General features: G+C 42.0%; 1 protein-coding gene across 2 annotated transcripts in view; it reads left to right on the top strand.

Moving 5' to 3' along the window:
* The first annotated feature begins 5056 nt into the window (after nt 1–5056).
* Nucleotides 5057–22188, top strand: part of LOC136848553 (ubiquitin carboxyl-terminal hydrolase 38-like) — a 247682-nt gene continuing 230550 nt past the window's right edge. Inside the window, exon 1 of one of the 2 annotated variants that reach the window (XM_067120838.1) lies at nt 5057–5324. The gene's annotated coding sequence lies outside the window, so the exon portion shown is untranslated. The remainder of the gene's footprint in view (nt 5325–22188) is intronic. The other variant, XM_067120847.1, reaches the window with a different exon arrangement.

The following is a 22188-nucleotide window of genomic DNA, read 5'->3' as shown; positions in this document are numbered from 1 at the left end:
AATTCCAGACATTATTATTTCTTAGAAATTAACAGAGGCACAGCCGAGCTTTCGGGAATACGTAACTTTTCCCATCATCAGGGTCACTTATCTATGGAATTACATAAAAATAAAAAAACAGTAAGAAAACTAGTCCGATTGACTAAATCTAAAAGTATTAAAACATTTATATATAATTGACAAAACTTTAAAATACATAATAATATAAAGTAAAAAGGAACATAAAAACCTAAGTTAACCAAGCAATAAGAAATCACGTACCAAACAGAAATCGTCAAATAAAATCACTGAGAAGATAGATACTGAGAGAGAGAAAAAACAATGAATATCAAAATGATAAAAAAATAAATGATAATGTAGTACAAAATACTGGAGAACCTACTGTTCATGTCGTAGTTAAATGACAACTGGGCGAGTTAGAAGACTGCAAATGGAAGAGGGTGAAATGGTGTGAGGAAAAACAAAAAGAAAAAGCAAACTATGCAATGAACAATGGAACAGATGTGGTTTGGCTATTGAGTGTTGGTGATTGTTGTTTAATATGGAGGACTCTAAAAAGGGAAGCGAATGGCTATTTTTGTTTGTCCAAGTATTTGAAAATCACTGTATTGTATGTGATGGTGGCAAGATATAGCATGAAGTCTAATGGCACTATTTTCTTTTTGCTTAAAGCTAGGCCTGTACGGTGGCTGACACCCTATGAGAGTCGATGCGCACCTTAAGTAGGCGCTGGTACATCCACATAAGTCCCAAAATTACATTTTGGGCAATTAAACTTGTAAACAATGCAGGTACGCATCTTTATTAGTGAAGTCTCTTTCTTCTTCATTTTATGGAACACTTTCTCTTCTCGATGGATGCTTCGTTAAACTTCTGCTGAACAGAACCATTAATAATTACGTAAACAATACCACTAAAGTGCATGAACGTAAATTACTTAAACTGGGTATTCACCAACCTAAGTTCATTGACCCAAATAGTGTCATTTTTAATTACTCTAGTTATACACTATCAAAAAAAGAAGTCTCTTTTAGCACTAGGCTTAGATTTTTGTTTACCTAATTTTAAACCCAAATACTGTGATTTTTTCCTTGCGTTCCAAGTGTTTTTCCATAATATTCGGTTTTTACCTTCTCATATTAATCTTGAAGCAGCACGTCAGTCCATACAGAACTTGGCTCATAAAACATTTTCCAGTCTCAAAACTAAAAATTGGTTTCCGTTTTTTAAGTATGAAGATTTTCAGATTTTGAAGAAACTTGCTAATAGAAATGACCTCATAATTTGTCGACCAGATAAAGGTAAAGGTGTAGTTATACTGAACCTCGATGATTACATTGTAAAAATGAATAGTATTTTGTCCAACCCCAGTAAATTCTCTGAAGTAGGTACTCCTCAATTTAGTACCGTTTTTAAAATTGAAGATAAAATTAATCGTACTTTGAAGCAGCTGAAAGATGATTCCGCTATTCCTGAAAGCACCTATAATTCTCTTTTCAGTTCAGGATCTTCTTTTGCTACCTTATATGGACTCCCTAAAGTTCACAAGAATGGCATTCCCCTTAGACCAATACTTGCCGCTTACAACTCACCAAATTTCGAAATAGCTAAGTATCTCAGTCATATCACGAGTAACCGTTTCACCCTGCAAAATTATTCTTCTTTTGTCCCTGACATTCTTGCGCAAAATCCACATACATTCATGGTTAGTTTTGATGTTCAATCCTTATTTACTAATGTCCCTGTTTTCGAAACCATTGATATTATCCTCGGAAAATTATTCCCCACCCCAGATACCATTTACCACGGTTTTACCAGAAATAATTTCAAAAAACTCTTAGAACTCTCGGTCATTGATACTCATTTTATTTTTAATAGGAAAGTTTATAAGCAAATAGTGGCATGGCCATGGGCTCCCCCTTAGGACCTTCTTTCGCTAATATTTTTATGTGCCATTTAGAAGAACAATTCTTTACTCAGTGCCCAGATACTTTTAAACCCATATTTTGTAGACGCTATGTAGATGATACTTTCTTACTTTTTATTGAAGAATGTCATGCCCAGTTGTTTTTAGATTTTATCAACTCGTTTCATCCAAATATTACTTTTACTATGGAAAAAGACTGTAATGGCCGCATTTCCTTTTTAGATATTTTGGTCTCTCGTTCTGAGGGAAGTTTTACGACTGGCATCTTTAGAAAGAAAACGTTTACCGGCCTTGGGTTAAACTTTTTTAATCACTGTCCCCTTCTTTTTAAGACTAATTCGTGTAGAACTCTGATTCATCGAGCCTTTTCCCTTTGCTCCAATTGGAATAACTTTCACCTAGAAGTCCAGTTTTTAGAGAGGTATTTTAAGAATAATTGCTATCCCTTTAACATGTTCACTAAAATCGTTAAAGAATTTTTAGACAATATTTTTAAGCCAAAATCTGTAGTCTGCACTGTTCCCAAAAAGATAATGTATGTTTCCCTTCCTTCACTAACGATTCTGTCCTAATCAAACGAAAATTAATGTCATTCTTGAGCCATCTGTATCCGTATGTTGACTTCAGATTTACCTTTAATAACCCTCTTACAATCGGAAGACTGTTCCGCGTGAAAGACACCTCCCGGAGTTGATGCGAACCTGCATTGTTTACAAGTTTAATTGCCCAAAATGTAATTTTGGGACTTATGTGGATGTACCAAGCGCCTACTTAAGGTGCGCATCGACTCTCATAGGGGTGTCAGCCACCGTACAGGCCTAGCTTTAAGCAAAAAAGAAAATAGTGCCATTAGACTTCATGCTATATCTTGCCACCATCACATACAATACAGTGATTTTCAAATACTTGGACAAACAAAAAATAGCCATTCGCTTCCCTTTTTAGAGTCCCTCCATATTAAACAACAATCACCAACACTCAATAGCCAAACCACCTCTGTTCCATTGTTCATTGCATAGTTTGCTTTTTTCTTTTTTGTTTTCTCCTCACACCATTTCACCCTCTTCCATTTGCAGTCTTCTAACTCGCCCAGTTGTCATTTAACTACGACATGAACAGTAGGTTCTCCAGTATTTTGTACTACATTATCATTTATTTTTTTATCATTTTGAATATTCATTGTTTTTTTTTTTCTCTCTCTCTCTCAGTATCTATCTTCTCAGTGATTTTATTTGACGATTTCTGTTTGGTACGTGATTTCTTATTGCTTGGTTAACTTAGGTTTTTATGTTCCTTTTTTACTTTATATTATTATGTATTTTAAAGTTTTGTCAGTTATATATAACTGTTTTAATACTTTTAGATTTAGTCAATCGGTATAGTTTTCTTACTGTTTCTTTTTTATTTTTTATGTAATTCCATAGATAAGTGACCCTGATTATGGGAAAAGTTACGTATTCCCGAAAGCTCGGCTGTGCCTCTGTTAATTTCTAAGAAATAATAATGTCTGGAATTTTACCACGTCTCCTGGCTATCCTGTTCCTCCTTAAATTGAAGTTTTCTAGAAACGACAACATAACCAGTTATTATATATATATATATATATATATATATATATATATATATATATATATATATATATATATATATATATATATGGCGCCTAATTAAGGCGATAGTAACTTTGTAAGATATTTTGAAAGTTTATATGGGACTGAGCAAATAAGAGGTCTCAAAGGGTTTTTCTTTGTTTTTAAACCAAGCCGTGTAAATATGGTAACGATGGAGAATTACTGGAAAGCTGAGAATATTTTCAATATTCTTGCGTCACTGTTATATAGCTCAGTTACATCATCAAGATGATTCTCGATCAATTTCACTTAAGATTTACAAAGTGACCTTGAAAAGTTTAAACAAGAAATTAAAAAATGTCAATAGTCTTGGTTAATGTCATTTACCTCACCCCATTTTATCCGATTACCTGAGTTAATCTTTGACAACTGCACCTCACCTGAAAGGGATATTTCAGTTACGATGATCACTGAATGCATTAAAATGTTTATATACCCCTAATATTCTTGGATACTGGATAAACCGACTCTTCTGTGACTCATCAGTTCCCTCGTATGCAGTTTGCTTGAACGTGCCGAGGGGTAATTGGCGAAAGATCTCGCACTTAGTTTCCTGTCGCTTTACTTCCCTTGGCCAAACTGTTCACGTGTTATTCCTGTAATAGAAGTATATATATATATATATATATATATATATATATATATATATATATATATATATATATATATATATATACATATACACATATACACACATATATATATATGTGTATTTTATATATATATATATATATATATATATATATATATATATATATATATATATATATATATAATATAATGTATGTATGTATGTATGTATTATCATTGACTATTTATCACATCACCGTGATTCATATACAATCAGAAAGCTACAAACGTCCTTTAATATCCAATTCACTCTGCCTCGGAAGTAATATGTATGTATGTATGTATGTATGTATGTATGTATGTATGTATGTATGTATGTATGTATGTATGTATGTATGTATGTGCACAAAAAAAGTATTTCAGGTGATCTTGGGGAACTTTTGCATTTCAACCTGACACGGCTGACCACCAACTTTCGTATTCCAAATTAACGCATCAGTATTAGTTTGTTAAAAAAAAAAGGTCTTTGACAAACTCTACATCTTTCTTTTGAGTGCTGCTTGATTGATTAAGAGGAATGAATTTATTGTCTGCAAATACACAAATTACATACTATGCGAATGTTGTCCTTTAAAGAGCTATATAACCAAGGTGGCAACCTCTTTAATACTTTACAGGAACATCAAATCAATCTTTGGTTTTTATTGGAAATGAACGCAATGTTAATTTTAATATGACTCCGGCCAACTGCGCAAAAGACTTAAATGTAAAGATTATTATGTAATTGGGGAAAGTAAAGGCTCAAGGGTATAATAAAAAGGAAGAAACTTCATAAGTAAGTATAATATATGGATACGCTAATACTTGTTCATAAAAATAAGTAAGCATCGTACTACCCTCAGTTGTAACATCCAAATGGTAATGTATCCTCCTATTTTTATAGGATAGGATTGCATCCTTTGTGTTATTGTTTACAAAATAAGAGTAGTCAGAGTTAACATAAAAGAAATAAGGAGTCGTTGTCATGACTTACGGTAATTGTCATTGCATACAGCACTGATCGGAAGCAGAGGATGAAATTAATGTTTGATTTTTGTGAAGCAGCCCCGCTTTGGGTCCTACGGTAGACTGAGAGAGAGTGGAGGCCACCCTAGTCCAGGGCTACGTGTTGATCAGCCGTCCAGTGGAAGGGCCAGGTGAGTGCCCTCTGATTACCTAATTACCTGGGCCTAAGCAGAGGCTGGCCGCTCATTTAACGTCTTTGCTGTGGCCTGCTAGTTTATGCTAAGGCAAATAGCATATCCAAACCAAATATTTTTGTGACTTTGGGCCATATTTGCTCTGACTGTTTCTAACTGGAACGTCATAAGCTTCTCGTGTCTTCGACTTCCTCTTAGGCTAAATCCTACTTGTTTATTCGGTAGAACTAAGCAAGAGCTCCCCATCTGGTATTAATTTCGAAATTGATTTTTCCTATAGTATTTTGGTTGCTTAGGCCTATTTAGAATTTACTGTTATTTTTTGTCTGTCGACTAATTAACCAGTAGGCTAATTAACCTCAGAAGTTGTATGCTGGCCATCCTGGAATGCTATTGCACAGGTGCAGTGTTATAGGGGAGCTTTTGGTAGATAGTGGAGTTTCCTTCATTGTGGGGGTCTGGGGAGCAGAGCTCCCTAAGTAACACCAAAGTAACACAGCCTCTAGGTCAGGTTAGGTTAGTGTATGCTAGGTTAGTTCTTCATCTTTCTCAGTATTAGCTCCGCACGGAGTGTATGGAACAGTTCCACGAATACAAGAGACATTAGGGAGCCGTATGTTCTAGAAGGAATTGGCTAAGGAAATCTGTCGTAAAAGAACTATGCTAACCTAACATACCCTACCTAACCTAACTTAGTTGGCCTTGTTAGCTAGCCGGGGGGGCAGAAGCCCCCAGATCCCCGGCGAAGGAAACTCCACTTTTTACTAATAGTTTCTCTATAACACAGCGCATGTGCGATGGCAAACATATAATCTGTTTTGAGGTTAATTACTGTCGAGCGACAGAAAATAATGGTACATTTTGATAAGCAACCAGAACACTATAGAAACAGTCAATTTCCAATTTCGAAGGTAATACTTAGTTCTAGTCTACCTAGTTCCTTTTATAATAGGTTTCCTTAGCCAATCCCTTCGTAAACATATTGCTCCCTGGTGACTTGCACATGCACAGAACCTTTCCATAACAACAGCATGGTGGGCCGGTCTTTCTTCCAACTTTTCCAAAACCCTTTGTTCCCAAAGGGTCCCCAACCATATAGGGTAGATATGGGGTTAATAATAGCCTAACTGACTGACAATAAGTAACATCACCTCCTTCATCAGCAACTCTAAAAGTATATTAAGAATCGATTTCCAATGTAATAGTCCGTGCAGAGCTCTTGCTTAGAAATACCATTTATATGTAACCCTGTGAACAAGTATGGTATGTAGGGGGGTGGCCAGAAGTGCAGGGGGTAAAACTTGAGTACAGCTTTGCCGAGACTATTACCTTAGAAATTGATTTTTCCTATAATTTCAGTGTTACTGATGAAGGAGGTGGTGTTGTGTATTGTTGGTCAATTAATATTAACCTCATATCTCTATCCAACATGTTGGGGACCCTTTGGGAATGTGGGGTTTTGGGTGGGGAAAATTGCTAGGAGAAAGACAAGACTGCCATGTTGTTATGGAATGGTTCCGTGCATGTGTAAGTCATTAGGGAGCCATATGTTCAAGAAGGGATTGGCTAAGGAAACCTATTATAAAAGGGGTAGAACTAAGCAATAGCACTGCATGGAGTGTTAGTTTGAAATTGAATTTTGCTATATATAGTATTTTGGTTGCTTATCAAGAATTTACTATTATTTTTTGTTGGTCATCCTGGGCATCCTGGAATGCAGTTGAGCATGTGCAGTATTATAGGGGAGTTTCTTTCCAGGGGGTCTGGGGGCTAAGTGATACGACCTGTTAGATTAGGTTAGGTTAGTGTAGTTCCTTTTATAATAGGTTTCCTTAGCCAATCCCTCTTTGAACATATGGCTCCCTAATGACTTGCGCATGTGCAGAACCATTCCATAACAACAACATGGCAGTCCGGTCCTTCTCCCAATGTTCTCTCCTACCAGAAACCCCGCATTCTCAGAGGGTTCCCAACTATGTTGGGTAGATATGAGGTTAAGAATAATTGACTGACAATAAACACCACCACTTCCTTGATCAGCAGCACTAGAAGTATAGGAAAAATCAATTTCCAAGGTAATAGTCCAGGTGGAACTATTGCCTAGATTTACCATAAAAGGAACTATACTACCCTAACGTACCTTAACCTAACCTAACCTAGTAGGCCATGTTACTTATCTGGGAGGCAGAGGCCCCTGGACCCCCAATGAAGGAAACTCCACTTTTTACCAAAAGTTCCCCTATAACACTGTGCTTGCGCGATAGCATTCCAGGATGGCCAGCACATATCAGATCTGAGGTTTAATTACAGTCAGCCTCCCAAAATTAACAGTAAATTCTTGATAAGCAACCAAAATACTATAGAAAAAGTAAATTTCCAAGGTAATACCCCATGCGGAGTTGTTCTATAGTTCTACCGTCCTGGCTACTACTGCCTCTGACCATAACCTGTTTTCCCTGCTTACTATGTTCTGTTGTCTTAAAAATTTCTTACTAGGCTACCTCTCTGGCCAGCACTCTGCACCTTGGAAATTGACTTTTCCTATATTATTTTGAGTGTTTATTAACAATTTACTGTTAATTTTTGTCAGTTGACTGTAATTAACCTGTAATTAACATCAGAACTGATATGTTTTTGTGTGCTGGCCATCTTGGACTGCCATTGTGCATACGCAGTGTTATAGGGGGCCTTTTGGTAAAAAGTGAAGTTTCCTTCACTGCCCCCCAGCTAAGTAACATGGCCTGCTAGGTTAGGTTAGGTTAGGTTTGGGTATGTTAGGTTAGTATAGTTACTTTTATAATAGGTTTCCTCAGGCAATCACTTCTTGAACATATGGCCTCCTAATGACTTGCCCATGCGTGGAACCATTCCATAACAACAACATGACAGGCCTGTCTTCCCAGCGATTTCCCCCACCCAAAATCCCGCGCTCCCAAAGGGTCCCCAACCTTATGTTGGAAATTTATGAGGTTAATAATAATTGACTGACAATAAACAATGCCACCTCCTTCATCAGCAACACTAAAAGTATAGGAAAAATTGATTTCCACGTAATAGTCCGTGCAGAGCTGTTCTATAGTTTTACCTCCAGGACAGTTACAGGAATGCATCCTTCTTCAACTTAACTTTACATAGGGTGCCAGGTACACCCATACTCAAAAGTAATGCTACATGACTGCATAGGAGGTAAAACTCTAGACCAACTCTGCATGGCTTATAACCTTGGAAATTGACTTTTCCTATACTTTTAGTGTTGCTGATGAAGAAGTTGGTGTTGTTTATTGGAGGTCAATCATTATTAATCTCACATCTTTATCGGAGACCCTTTGGAAACAGGTGTTTTGATGGCCACCCTGGAATGGTTCCATGGATACTGAAGGCATATGGGAGCCATATGTTCAAGAAGGGATTGGCTAAGGAAACCTATTATAAAAGGAACTATACTAACCTAACCTAACCTAACAGGCTGTGTTACTTAGCCCCCTGGTGAAGGAAACTCCACTTTTTACCAAAAGATCCCCTATGACACTGCGTATGCGTGATAGCATTCCAGGATGGCCAGCATACAATAATATATCAGTTCTGAGATTAATTACAGTCAAGCGGCAAATGATGACGGTAAATTCTTGATAAGCAACCAAAATACTATAGATAAACTCAATTTCCAAGGTAATAAACCATGTGGAGTTATACTGTAGTTGTACCATGTAGAATTTCATTCAAAAATCACTAACAGGGAACCTAACATGCCTCATCTTTTTCATTTCTTTGGAAGCAAAAACACAATTATTTAATAAAATAAGGCTATAATATGTTTCATAAGAGTGAAAACTGTAAGAAAATATTACTCGCAGCCAGATTTTGGAAGTTCAGTACAGTAACGAACACTTGTTCCTACACAAGTACAAACCTTTGCTCTTTACTTGAGATTTTGCTTGTGAACACGAGCTGGAATGGCTGTTAACTTTCAAACAAGGTTGTTAGCTGCTGACATAGGGGGGAAGCCTCTCGCACTCATCAGTGTGCACTCCATTTTGCTTTTGGGCACCGTCGTGTAAAGGCTTCTTTACACTTCTCTGGCTGAGTGCTGTTCACTTTCCTTTTGTTGCCTTTTTCTTGTTATATGCTTGTGTGTGATAGTTTGCTAATATTTTTGTTATGCAAATCCCTCAACAGCCTGGGGAGAGGAATCTGTTTATTATTAAGCAGTGTCCAGGTAAGAAGTAAGAACAAATCTTGCAATCAGTTCCATAGTTCAATTCCCCCGGCCGGCAGATGAAGAGTTAGAGGAATTTATTTCTGGTGATAGAAATTCATTTCTCGCTAGAATGTGGTTCGGATTCCACAATAAGCTGTAGGTCCCATTGCTAAGTAACCAATTGGTTCTTAGCCATGTAAAATAAGTCTAATCCTTCGGGCCAGCCCTAGGAGAGCTGTTAATCAGCTCAGTGGTCTGGTAAAACTAAGCTATACTTAACTTATCCTCTCCTCATATGAAATAGACCCACATACATTGTGTGCATCATGCAATAAGCATGACTGCAACGTAGCTAGCCCCTGTAGTGAGTGTCAAATCTGGCCTTCTGAACAGTGGGTGAAATTTGCTCAGAAAGAGAAGAAGGTTTCTTCGGTGTCATCTGAGTGCAATACTCTGCCAGTGACACCGAAGATTCTCTCTGGTTCTTTCTTGCCCATGGCCAGGCTTCCACTTGCTGTTGCTCCTAAGGGAGCTGTTTCTCCTTCACCACCTCCTACTGCGTTGTCAGTAGAGAGCCAGTGTAGGAGAAGGGTCAGCAGGTTTGACTACTCTCTGCTAGTCTCCTTCCACTCGTAGGGGGAGTTGTTGTTGTGAGGGCACTCCTTATGGCGAAGGGAGATGACCTCACCTTGTCTTGAAGGTGTTGTGGAGCCCAAGGGGCTTAGGGAGTAATGGCTATTCCTAGGCCTCCCGGGGGAGCCAAGGTTTTTGGGATTGATGTCGCACTTGAAGGCTTCCAAAGGCCTTTCAGTAACTGTCTCCACCATAACTGTCACTACTTCCACAGTTATGGTGTCTGCTGGCTTGAAGGCCACCTCTACATTGCTGATAACACAGCACACGCCTCTGGTAGCATGCCCTCAGGTATTGCCCTCTACCTCTTCATCCCTAGGTGATGCCTTCCTCCATACCCTGCTGTCCAAGGTCTGCCACGACTGGAAGAAGTTGAAGGAGAGGAATCGGAAGTCATCATCATCTCTTCATTGTGTGCTGTCACCTCCTCCCCTTCTAATGCCAAAGCTAGTAAGCTGAGGAAGAGGGTGGCTGCCTCTCCCAGCCGTAAGAAGTCCCGTAGGGCTTCTGATAACCAGCCTTCCTCCACGGGGAAGGCTACAGGGTCTCTTGCTAACAATACTCCTGGTACTGAAGCTCCCCTTTGTCCCAGGACCCTTGCATCCAGTCCCGGGAAGTCACTTTCTTGGACCAGTAAGGGTTCTCAGTCTACCGACCTGGGCCCAGTTGCTACCACGGCCCAGCAAGAGATAGTAGAGAGCATGCAGGCACTCACTCACCCCCGTCCTGTTCTCCAAAGACAGTGGTGCAAGGATCCCAGAACAGTGATGCCGGCACACTGGCCTGCTCACCTGGGAAAGGCAAGAGGAGGTCTCTCATCCAGTTTTCTTCTGCCGTAGAGGCTCCGGCTTCTAAGAAGACTAACACATCTACAGGACAGCCCCTATTCATGTTCGCATGAACAGGACCACTCTCCCTGAACCATACGGCCTTCATAAGCACAGGTTGACCACCACCCGTAGCTCTACTCACTGGCCATGCCGGAGGCCCGGTAATGGTGCTATGTATCTCTCACCTGTCCCTTCAACCTCCTTGGGTTTTTCTGGGAGCTGGGAAGGCTTAGGTTTTGGGGCCTGGACTTTCATGCTTCCATCCCAGCCCGACCACGGAAACATACGTTCCGGGCTCGGTTCTTGGGGCTGGACCGGTCGCATGCTTGAGTGGTGGAGAGATCACCAGGGGGCTCTGGCGAGCATCCCTCTCTTGTAGAGGGAGTAGCCCGTGAAAACTGTGACCTGGAAGGGCTTGAGGGTCCTATACCCCAGGACTCGAACACCCCCGAGTTGCAGAGTAGTTTGTTCCTACACAGATACAAGCCTTTGGTCTTTGCACAGGGATATTGCTTGCAAACTTGAGCTGGAACAGCTGTTAACTTTCAAACAAGGTAGGTAGTTATCGACGGTAGGGGGGAAGCCCTGCCCACTCTTCAGTTTGTGCTTCACTTTGCTTTCGGCCACTGTCATGTCAAGAGGCCTGCTACGCTCTTTGCCCGACTGCCTCTCAATTTTTTTGTTGCTTCTTATTGTGTATATGAGTGTTCATTTATTTTCCATCTATATTAATAATGCAAAACCCTGATTTACATCAGCCTAAGGAGAGGAAACCATGTGTTATGAGGCACTGCCAGGAATTAACAAACCCTGTACGTAATCGGTTCCTCACCTCAGTGGAAATTGAACCTCATGCTCTGTGCGCATTGTGCATAACTGCAACCCATATAGTGAGTGTCGTGTCTGGCCTTCTGAACAGCGGGTGCAGTTGGGCCAGAAAAAGAAGAGAGAGAGAGAGAAGAAAGTTTCCCTGGTGTCATTGGAGTGCAATACTCCGCCAGTGACACTGAAGATTCTCTCTGGATCCTTCTTGCCCCTGGCCAAGCTTCCTCTTGCTGTTGCTACTCCTAAGGGAGCGGTTTCCCCTTCATTGTCTCCTATTGCTTTGTCAGTAGAGAGTTGGTGTTGTGTGGGTGGTTGACTGGTACAACTCCTCTCTGGCAGTCTCCATGCACTCAGAGGGGGAGTTATTCCCCTCGGGGTGAAGTGAGAGTGTCTCCCTTAACCCGACTCGTTTCAGGTGTTGTGGAGCCCGAGGGACTTAGGGAGTTATGGCCTTCCCTAGGCCTCCCAGGGGAGCCAAATGTGGAGGGTTTGATATCTCGCTTGAGAGCCTCCAAGACCCTGCCTGTGACTGCTGCTGCCATGGCTGTAACTACATCTATGGTCACAATATCTACTGGTTCGGGAGCCACCACTGTGGTGGTGGTTCCCTTGGTCATGCCTCCTGTAGTGTGCCCTCAAGTGATTCCCTCGACATCGTCTTCAATTGATACATCCTTCTACACACCCTGTTGTCCAAGGCCTGCCGTGATTGGAAGAAGTCGAAGAATAGGAATCAGAAGTCATTGTCGTCTTCATCTTTGTCTTCGTCTTGTGCTTCCACCACCTTCCCTTCTTCTTCCAAACAACAAGTGGAGGAAGAAGAAAGCTACTTCTTCTAGTTGTAAGAAGTCCTGTAGGGCTTTCGACAGCCAGCCTTCTTCCACAGGAAAGGCTGTGGGATCTCTTGTTTGCTGTACTACCAGTACTGCAAATCCCAATCTGTCTATTGACATGGGGGCAGCTGCTGCCTGGGGTTCCATGGACCCCCAGTACACGGCTACTGGTCCCAGGAATTCACCCTCCTGTTCTTGTAAGGGTCCCCAGTCTACACACCCAGAACTGGCCCAGGGAGAGAGAGTGAGTTCAGAGCATGCAGGCGCTCACTCACCTCCTGCTCATTCCCATACGGGAATGGTGCCAGGGTCCCGGAACAGTGATGCTGGCCTACCGGTCCGCTCACCTGGGAAAGGCAAGAGGAGATCTCCCTCCCAGTCTTCTTCTACTGTAGGGGCCCTGGCCTCTAAGAAGACTGAAGCATGTCTTCAGGACAGTCCCCATCCATGCTTGAGTGAACAGGTCTGCTCTCCCTGGGACGGCCCCATCTTATGTTCACATGAACAGGACCACTCTCCCAGACCCATGTGGCTGTTGTCACTGCAGGTTGACAACTGCCTACAGCCTTCCTCACCTGCCGGGGCTTCAGTCAATCTCCGGCAGGTCCGTGAAGGATGCTAGGCATCTCTCACCTGTCCCCTCCACCTCCTTGGGGTTTTCCGGGAGGCAGACGGGCTTAAGGTTTGGAACTCGGACACCCCCAAGTTGCAGAGGAGTTATTCAGAGATCGTCTTTTGATATGCAGTACAACGATCTTGGGGAAGAGAGCATGGCTGTCCCTGTGGACCGTCTGTCAGCCCTCAAAGGCTTTTGGTGACCTCAAATGGAACCCAAAGCCTCAACGGGCTTGCTATGGTCGGGACTTGCTGAAGGGGTCTTGGACCAGGTGAATTCTCTTGTGTCTGGGCAAGACAGTTTGCTTAGGTCTAGCCGCTCATGAAAGACTCTTCCTCATTCTCATTCGCCAGAGGAGATACTACGTGACCTGGAGAAGCCCTTGCCAACTAAACAGGTTAACCCGGACCTGGTTTGCCTGTGTCCGGGTCTGTTGCTGGACCGCCTCTGTGCAGAGGGAGTTTCCCTTTCACAGGAGGAGGCAGCAGCACTGGAATCAACTGCCACTGCATCATTCCAGAAAGTGTCCTTGATAGATCTTTGATCCCTTGCAGTGGCCAAGATTGCTTCTTCCTCTTCAGGTTCTTGTAATTCCGAGGAGGAAGCCACTTTCAGGAGGCTGATGTTGTCTGGAGGTAGAGCCATCTCCTACCTAGCCCATCAGACTGTTAATTTATGGGCAAACCTGGTGCTCAAGAGGAGAGATGCTGTTTTGACTCAAATCACTAGGTTTGTCAGTTCCGAGTCAGCATTGGAGCATAGGAACAGACCTAGAGAGAAGTGGATGCCGGGGTGGACAGGCTACAATCTGAGAATAATGACCTGCATGTTCACCAGGCAGTGGCCAAGATCTGGTCTTCGTATGTCACTGCAGCCCAACCTTCGGGTCAGACTGGCCCTTCCTCTTTGGGTCCTAGGAAGTCCCAGGCTTCCAAGGGTACCCACAGGAATACCCAGCCTTCTTCTGCCCCTGCTAGGAAGGGTGCGTAACAGTGCCCCTTTCGGCCCTCTTCCCAGCCTGGGAAAGGGGGCAAGGGTAAGAAGGGAGGAGGACATTAGGGGTGTCGATCCACCCCATTTGCTGCCACTGTGGGGTGAGGTTCCTATCAAGCCATTGGGCAACATGGCAGCGATACAGAACGGAAGCCTGGGTAGTGGACGTCCTATGGGTAGGATATCTACAACCCTTCAAGTTCTTGCCACCTGTCACCAACAGCCTGGTCCTCTCCAGACATACATTCCCAGCTCATTGAAGGATCTCGCCCTGTGGGAATAGGTGAAGGCGATGCTGAAGCAAGGAGCTGTAGAAGTCACCTTTTTCTTGTAGAGAAAATGAGAGGTGGTTGGAGACTAGTCATAGACCTTTCTTCCCTGAACCGATTCGTTCGCCAGACTTGGTTCAAGATAGAAACAGTACGTTTAGTACTGTGTGCCATCAAGTAGTCAGACTTCATGCTTTCGGTGGACCTGAAGGATTTGTATTTTCAAATACTTATCCACCAGCCCTCTTGCAAGTGCCCCCACTTCACCCTTGGGGTGACGGTGTTCCAGTTCAGGGCACTTTGTTTTGGGCTCTCAACCGCTCCCCAGGTGTTCACCCGAGTGTTCACCCTTGTGTCATCTTGGGCCCATTCACACAGAATACGTCCCCTGAGGTATCTTGATGATTGGCTAGTCCTGGTGAGCTCTTGGTCGCAGTTGCTTTGGGACAGAGACCGACTTTTCGAGTTGTGTTGCGACCTGGGAGTCCTGATCAATTTCAAAAAGTCCGATCTCACACCCAAGCAGAGAGTAAAGCATCATGGCATGCTGATAAATATGGCAGCAGTAAGAGTCTACCCTTGAGACTTGTGTATCAGCGAGTTAGAGAAGCATCACAGTTGTTCCTGTCAACCAGCTTGGCAGGGCAAGTTGTTCTCGGTCACCTGTCGTCCTTGGAGAAACAGGTCTCTCATGGGCAGCTTCACCTTCATTCCCTTCAGTGGAGAATGGGGTTTTGGTCTCCAGCAAGGGACTCTCCTTTCTTTCCGATTCCTCTCTCGGAGGAAGTAAGGGAGGACTTAGCCTGGTGGCTAGATGACAGGAACCTCCTAATAAGAGTACTGTACCATTAGGCACTCCCCCTCCCAAGTTGCTTCTGTTTTCGGATGCATCGACCGAGGGATGGGGCGCGGGCCTGGAGGAGTTGCTGGTTTCAGGTGTGTGGAACTGGAATGACAAACGCCACCACATCAGTATTCTGGATCAAGTGATTTGGCACTCTGTGGTACTGATGAGCGACAATACCACGGTAGTGGCTTACGTCAACAAGCAGGGGGGATTGGTTTCCCTTCAGCTCTACATGTTGGTGGTGCAGGTGCACTAGTGGGCAGTAGGACAATTGGTAGAGCTGTCAGCCAGGTACATTCCGGGGAACCGGAGCATGGTGGCAGACAAGCTCAGCTGCCAGAGTCAGGTGATAGGGACAGAGTGATCCTTACACCCAGACATTGTGGAAAGATTGTTCGATCTTTGGCGTCTACCATCGATAGACCTCTTTGCAACCTGGCACAACAGGAAGCTGCCAGTGTTCTGCTTGATCGCACCAGACCCATGGGTAGCATTAGAAGATGCCTTCCAGCACCCATGGGACAATCTAGAGGCCTACATCTTTCCTCTATTTTGTCAGATTTGTCAGGTGATCAACAGGGTCATGATCACCCCAAATCTCAGGATGACTCTGGTGGCTCCCAAGTGGCCTAATGCCAAATGGAATCCGGACCTACTAGCTCTGCTTTCCAAGGTGCCAAGAGATTCCCCCTTGGCACAACCTGCTATGCCAGCTGCACATAGAGAGGTATCACCAGGCCGTGAATGAACTGTCTCTTCACACCTGGAGACTATCCAGCGTCTCTTGTGAGCGAGAGGTTTTACAAGGTTTTCCTCGCTGAACAGTGACAGAGATGTGTGGATACCCTCGTAAATCTTCTGCGGCTCTGTACCAGGGAAAATGGCCTGTCTTCTGTGGTTGGTTTCATGGACAGGGTATATCTCCGGTCGGAGCTACTCTTCAGCAGGTAACAGACTTTCTTGTCTTTCTTCGCCAAGAGAAGCTTCTCTCCATCTCAGCTATTAAGGGCTACAGAGCTGGCCTGTGCCAAGCCTTCGCTTGAAAGGCATCAATCTTTGTTCCTCATGTGAGATCTCTATGCTATTAAGAAGCTTTGAACAGTCTTGCCTTCCCTGGAAACTCAGCCCCCTGAGTGGGATGATGCTTGTTTTATGGAGCCTGACTCATGCACCCTACAAACCTTTACAAGAGTCACCAGTCACGGATCTGACCCTCAAGACTGTGTTCTTGCTTGCCCTAGCATCGGCGAAGAGAGTTTGCAAGTTACAAGGACTTTACTTCGATGTTAAGCACTCGAGGGGATGGGGACCTGTTATGCTTGAGTTTGTCCTGGACTTTGTAGCCAAGACTCAGAATTCATCAGTCCCTCACTCCAGCTTCGAGTCCTTCTGGATCCCCTCTCTAGAGGACATGTTGGTAGTGATCAGGATTAGATGCCTCTGTGTCCAGTTAAGGTGCTGTGGTACTGCCGTAAGAGGACTTGATTCTTCATTAGTACCAGTTGGACAAAGAAAGAGGTGTCCAAGAAGACAATTTCTTTCTGACTTCGTGAGACAATCAAGCGGGCATACTCTACATCTGACGAGGTGGATGGGAGTACGTTCCGAGCAAGAGCTCACAAGGTTAGGGACTTTGGTCCATCCCTCACATTCTGGAAGAACCTGTTGGTTCCACAGGTCCTTGGACACATTTTCCTTGGGTCCTATGGTGGCTGCTCAACAAGTTGTGTAGCTCAGCCAACTCCATTAGATGGACAGGTAGCATCTTGCCTAAGGTGTGTGGTAGCGAAAGAGAGAGTGAGTGTGTGATAGCGAAAGAGAGAGTGAGTGTGTGTGTGAGTGACTGGCTTCCTCCCTTTTCTCCTTTTATCTCCCTCTCCCGTAGGGCAGAGAGGCAGGTGGTGAGCCATCACATGCTGGACTGGCCATGCAGGTGAGTGTAGATAATAAAGTACCCTGTCTATAATCTAGAGTAGATTATTAGGTGCAAGTCCTCCCCCTCTCTCTAGCAAGGGAAGAGAGGGGCTGACAATAAAAAAACATGTTGGTTGTATTAGCTTTTTATTGTCTCCAACACTATGAGTTCATCCAGTTGTCTCCAACACTATCGGTTCATCCAAGCCTTTTTCGAAATAATGACACAAATTCATTAATTCAAAAGGCCCAGAAGTCAGGCAGTTGAACATTCCATATGTTCAACAGGTCAGAGGCACAGGACTCCTTCATTGGCTCTTTGAGACCAGGAAGAGAGGCCCAGGTGAGCAAAACTACCAGTCGGTCGAGAGATTTACCCAGAATCCACCCACCAAAGGGTAAGTCTCCTATGTAAAGACCAAAGGTTTCTTATTTGTTTAGGAACAAACTAGTGCAAATTTTTAAAGTAATTTGTATTTTCCTAACATACAAACCTGAAGGTCTTTACATTTATGGCCCACCTCAGCCACCCCTCATTCTGATACCTGGGCCAAAAGGCAAAGTGGAGTGCAGACCGACGAGTGGGCTGGGCTTCCCCCCAACTGTCAGTAGCTAATGAACTTCTTTGAAAGTTAACAGCCATTCCAGCTCGCTTTCGCAAGCAACATCCTATGTAAAGAAAGGAAAAATAAAAATTACTTTAAAAATGTGTAGTTTTCCTTCTGCTTAGCATTTACAAACTCTGCTACACAATCAAGAACAGTAGCCAGAAACTTCATCAACATCTTACAGGCAGTCCCTGGTTATTGTTGGGGGCGGGGGGGCGGCTGTGTTCCCAATGGCGTGACAATAACTGGAAAATTGCAGATAACTGGAAATCGATGAATATCGGTGCCAATAAGGGGGGGTCGGTGTTGCTGTTAGGTGGGTATCGGCGCTGATAAGCAGATATTGGCACATGTCGACATTGAAAATCCAGTTATCATCGCTGAAAATCCAGTTATTGTCATCGTTAGACAAGCACCATAAAACTGGATTGCTGATAACAAGGGTACGCCTATATTGTCTTTCATGTCTTTATCCCCATACTTTTTTCTAGCTAAAATTTCAAGCCGATGGCATACATTGACACACTCTTGTTCTTTCCCATCTGTACATCCTCAAACTCATTCTTCTTATATCTTATTCCCTCTCACTCTTCTCACCTGATCAATCATCCTCTTTCAGAACTTCATACCTCTGTCTTCCTACACACATAATCATCTGGTAAAAGTCCAACAACTTACCTCCTATGAATTTACCCAATCCTTGCAACCAGTGCTGTTTACTATCTCCATACTTTTCCAAGCAGTACCTTTCATAATTCTTAAAAATGTAATATATGTCCTTCGCACTTGAAATAAAGTACTTTCTAGTCTTGGGTACTTCCTGGAGTACTATGCTTCAATGTATAGTCACTCAAAAATGTTTTGCAACATGTTCCAGAAGTTTTCGTTCACCTAACAGTAATTTTTTCTTTTGATATTTACAAGGAAATATAATTTTCTTATTCGATTTTGGTTATTAATCATACGGTTAACAATATAAAAAAGAATGGTGAGTGAAAAATTCATATTACGAAAAATGATGAAACATTTTGAAAAATTTAACTTCAGATGATCGGGCAAAAGAGTCAAAGAAGAAACTATATTTCGAATCCAGATAAAAGCTTATTGAATTAATAAAATAATATTGAATAATCATCAATGAAATTATATATAAATAAATAAAGAAAGAATTCAACCATTATCGTTGTCAGAAACAAAAACAAAAATCTCATAACGTCGTATGTTATTGTGTGACTCCACATTCGGGCAGGAAAGTTAAACTAAACTGTCACGTCACTTGCACCAGTAAGTTGGGCAAGAGACTCATCCGCACCACAATCATCTTGATAAGACTAATGTTTCTATCGTGTCAACCATGTATCAACAACAGAGAGAACGAGGAAACATGATAAACTGTAAAACTACTGTTAAGGATCATCATTGGATGATCACTGAAGGAGCTCCACCTAACTCCCCTGACAACCGATGTTGCTATAAAGAGAGAACATTACGCTCTCCTTCAAGTTGCTGCTCAAACCATCCGTAACAGGCTACATGAGACCAAGATATTATTTCATCATACTCCTGCCAAGAAAGACTTCATATCAGCTCTAGGGTTTGCGTTATAATATAAATCCAGTGGCCGATGATTTCTGTACGACATCTTTTGCGATGAGGAGACATTCTCCACTGATGAACATGGTAGTCTTCTTCACTGCTTGCATACTGGCATTTAGCATTAATTAAATTAATGTCATTTCTAGCTAATTTTAATTCTTTAGAAACTTAGATAATAAGAAATACAAAAATAGGCTTAACTTCATTTCAAAATGATAGGCCTAAGTAGCAATGAAAGAAATAAGAAATTACACATGATAACGGCAATATATATATATATATATATATATATATATATATATATATATATATATATATATATATATATATATATATATATATATATATATATATATATATATATATATATATATATATATATATATTATATATATATATATATATATATATGTATGTATGTATGTATGTATGTATGTGTGTGTATGTATGTATGTGTGCGTTTATATTCTATGTATTACAAAAATAGACAATCTAGTTCAGTATATTTTATATTAAGTTTCACTAGTTCACAATATACATAGGATTAGTCATTCAGAAATTTAATTAATAATAATGTGAAGCAAATCTTTACAAAAGTCGTATTTGTTGATGTTAATAAGACTAAAATTGATGTTAATAAGACTAATAGTTTAACTTTTTCAGTCGTAGGCCTATGTCTACAAAGTTCACACATATGAAGGAGATAAAACAACGATAGTGATGGCAGTTGGAGATGAAAATATTAAAACATAAGAACAGATGACCTCTGAAGTGTTATAGTAACATCCTTTAATTAAGTAAAATATGACAACAGTAAGCAATATCAAAAAGCACTGTTTGAGGGAAACTGCAGGTAATTTCTCGGACCCACCACTAGTGCTCAGTTGTTCCATGCGCTACAACTGAGTTGCCAAATAGCACCAGATGTCTTTATAAGCTGTTGTCCGAAAAGTTTTGAAGTATGTTGCAAAACTTTTTTTGAGTGATTGTACCTCTTCCACTCCCTCATCACTCGAACTTTCCATCTTTCTCTGTCCATTTCTTCACTGACTTCTGATTCACAGCCATCCTTGTTCAATGGTGTTTACAGTGAGTCCTTACTCTCATTTAGCTTGTATACTAGCTCTGTCCTTTCTTGGACTTACTCTGCCTTACAATTTTCTTATCCTTCTCTTTCCTTTCTTTTACACCCTCATACCTTCCTACAATGTTTTTCCTATCCCCTTCACCCTCATCCTTTACTATAGTCTTTTTCCTGTCTTCATCCCCTCCTGGTCCAAGGTCGATTCTGTGAGCCCTATTCCTGTCCCCCCCCCAGTATTTCCTCACTCTTACTAATTCCAGATCCTAATTTCTATCATCTCTAACTTCTCCTTCGTCTTCCTCTCTGATGCCTTCATGTTCCCTAACTGATTAAGATTTTTCGCCTCTTTCCCAAACAGAGTGAGCACAGGGTTTATGGCTGCAGCAAGAACCTTTCCTTTGATTCTTGCGTCAGGAAACTCAGGTAGATTGTGTGTAAGTTCCTGTCACTTCAGGGACAATTTGCTCGGCATGTCACCTTTATTTAGGTCTCCTGTCACACTTTTAGAAGATTAGCAGGATGATGGGAACTGCACATGGGAATGTAACAAGGCTCTTTCCCCTTGGGAACGCTAACATTGGAGGCTGATAACAGGGACGTTGGTCCCTAGACACCTGTAAGGTGGAGGTAGAGTTTGAGATTTCCAGATTTCAAGCTTACACCTGGCTGCCATGTTGCACAACAGGTTTCTTTCTTCTCCATGTTTGCATTGGTTAAGTATGGTGGGAGACTTTCTTTTCTGGAGAGCAACCTCAAATCTTGCATCTTTTTCAAAATTCTGCCTAAAGTAGGTAATCAATGATGGGTTGTTTTCTTGTTTTCTCAGGCAGTCTGATGGTTCCTATGTGTCTGTACTGAGTATTATACAAACCTGCTAGCTTTGTTGTCAAAGGTCCAACCGATATTCTTCCTTGGTTAACCATCAGATTCAGCTGTTCTTAGTTGGGTATCTCTGGGTGTTGAGAGTTATAGCACTAAATGCCGGGAGGTGTCCCAACATCTCCTATGATAAGAGGGTTCTCTCATAGGTTTATGTAGAAGTTTCAGAATACTTTCATTCAAAGTGGCTGTCTACCAGACAAGTTGGTCTCTGATTTTTTATCTTGGAGACAAAGTAATTCTTCGGTCAGAGCTACTCATCAGCATGTAGCAGTGTTTTCTTGTCTACTTTTGCCATGAGAATCTTCTTTCTGCCTCAGCTTTTGAAGGCATGGATCAATCTTAAGCCAGGGTTTGATCCTAAGAGCAGATCTTTCCTTTTTAAGGAGATCTTTTATACTCCTGAGAAGCTCTAACAGTCTTTTCTCTCTCATGGATTCAGACCCAGGAGGGTTATGACTCTTACCTTGAGGAGTCTTGACGTGTAGTTTGTACGAGTCTTTATGAGGCTGTCAGGCAAGATCTGAATTCAAAGACGGTGTTGTTGTTAGCCCTGACATCAATATGGGTACAGGGGTATCATCTGGGTTCTCACATGGTTGTCACTTGGGAGGATGGAGATCTTTTTGCTCAAAATTGTCCTGAATTGCAGTCAAGACTCCCAACTTTTGGTCATGTATGTTTGAGTCCTTTTATGTCCACTGCCATGTGGGCTTTTTAGTACGTTTGGGTGCTG

This window comes from Macrobrachium rosenbergii, chromosome 2 (genome assembly GCF_040412425.1).
Source record: "Macrobrachium rosenbergii isolate ZJJX-2024 chromosome 2, ASM4041242v1, whole genome shotgun sequence".
In the NCBI taxonomy this organism is placed as follows: domain Eukaryota; kingdom Metazoa; phylum Arthropoda; class Malacostraca; order Decapoda; family Palaemonidae; genus Macrobrachium; species Macrobrachium rosenbergii.
The sequence above is the reverse complement of the archived record's forward strand: the minus strand, read 5'-3'. Positions and strand labels throughout refer to the sequence as shown.